The sequence below is a fragment of the Rhinopithecus bieti genome, unplaced genomic scaffold (genome assembly GCF_001698545.2).
Source record: "Rhinopithecus bieti isolate Rb0 unplaced genomic scaffold, ASM169854v2 scaffold_8309, whole genome shotgun sequence".
In the NCBI taxonomy this organism is placed as follows: Eukaryota; Metazoa; Chordata; class Mammalia; order Primates; family Cercopithecidae; genus Rhinopithecus; species Rhinopithecus bieti.
Genome location: NW_016805935.1, coordinates 665,001 through 666,819, shown reverse-complemented (window position 1 = coordinate 666,819; position 1,819 = coordinate 665,001). Strand labels below are relative to the sequence as shown.

The window sequence follows — 1,819 nt, the reverse complement described above, 5'->3', positions numbered from 1 at the left end:
TTTTTTTTTTTTTTTTTTTTTTTTTTTGGAGACAGGGTCTCGCTCTGTCCCCTATGCTGGAGTGCAGTGGCACAATCTTGGCTCACTGAAACCTCTGTCTCCTGGTTTCAAGCGATTCTCATGCCTCAGTCTCCGGAGTAGCTGGGATTACAGGTACCTGCTACCACACCTGGCTAATTTTTGTATTGTTAGTAGAGATGGGGTTTTACTATATTGACCAGGCTGGTCTCAAACTCCTGACCTCAGGTGATCCACCTGCCTTGGCCTCCCAAAATGCAGGGATTACAGGCGTGATCCACTATGCCTGACCTATTAGTTAATAAAGTAGTGTTATGTGAGTTTTCAACTTGGAAGATTATATGCAATCTTGGACTAGTTGGAATTTTCTCTAAAGTCAATAGTAGATATAAGTAACACTAGAAGATTCTGAGACAATAATATTTGTATCTTCCAATCTTATTAACTAACCATTATGAAGTTGTGGCAAGAAGCCTCTAAGATGTCCCCCAATGTCCTCCACCTCCTCATTCATATCCTGGTATAATTCCCTCCTCCTGTGTGTGGGCTGGGCTTATTGATTCACCTCTAAGGAATAAAATACAGCAGAAGTGATAGGATGTCACTGTGTGATCACGTTATAAAAAGACCACGGCTTCCTTCTTTGCCACACTCTCTCTTGCCCTCTCTCAGATTTCTCACCCTGAAGGAAGCTGGGTGCCATGTTGTGAGGTCTCTGTATGGAGAGGCCCATCTGGTGGGAGATTCTGGTCAGCTAATAAACACACGAGTGAGACTGGAAGCAGCCATCCTCACCACCACCAACCCATCCCCACTCCAGTTGAGACTTCAGATGAGACCCCGTGAGCCTCTGATAGCTTAACTGTAACCTCATGAGAGTTCTTAAACCAGAGGCACTCAACTAAGCTGCTCCTGAATTCCTAATCCACAGAAACTATGAAGTAATACATGTTTGTTGTTTTAAGCCACTAGGTTTTGGGGTAATATGTTATACAGCAATAGATAACTCGTATGAAAGCCCTGTTAAGGTTTCATATGTCAATATATAAAGATACATGTTTAAAAAGAAATGTTATTACTAACAACAACAAAGGTTTACTAATATCAAGTAGTTCAGGACAATCAAATGGAAAGGGAGAAAACTAAAGACATTTTACTTTTTATTTTTTAGGAGACAGAGTTTCACTCTTGTCACCCAGGCTGGAGTGCAATGGCATGATCTTGGCTCACTGCAACCTCTGCCTCCCAGGTTCAAGTGATTAGCTTGCCTCAGCCTCCTGAGTAGCTGGGACCATCGGTGTGCACCACTACCACACTGGGCTAATTTTTTTTTTTTTTAGAAATAAGGTTTCGCCATGTTGCCCAGGTTGGTCTTGAACTCCTGACTGCAGGTGATCCGCCTGCCTCGGCCTCCCAAAGTGCTGGGATTATAGGTGTGAGCCACTGTGCCCGGCCCTAAAGACATTTTCAATTGAGAAATATGAGATCTCTAGAGATTATAACCTTAGGAACTTCCATTAAAGTTAGGGATGCTGTTGTCTATATCGTATCTGGCATATTGGCAAATTGTTATGCCTATATCCAACTGCAGCAATATTGCAAACTTTCCAACTTAAGATCAAAACTTTCAGAGCAAGAAAGCTGTAAATAACAGGATACTAAAATAAAATTCTCTATGGCTTGATTTCAAGTGAGCTCCCCAAAGCCGAGAACAATGCAGTAGTGCCAAGTATCCCTCAGATGATACAGGCAGATGCTGGTCTAGCCATGCAGGGAACGTTAAGGTGGGGGGGGGGGGGGG

The 1,819-nt window shown here is 42.9% G+C and overlaps 1 long non-coding RNA gene across 1 annotated transcript in view; it reads left to right on the top strand.

Annotated features, from left to right (window-relative positions):
* LOC108531022 (uncharacterized) overlaps window positions 1–1,819 on the top strand; it is a 111,467-nt gene that overhangs the window by 96,399 nt on the left and 13,249 nt on the right. The gene's annotated exons all lie outside the window — the stretch shown is intronic.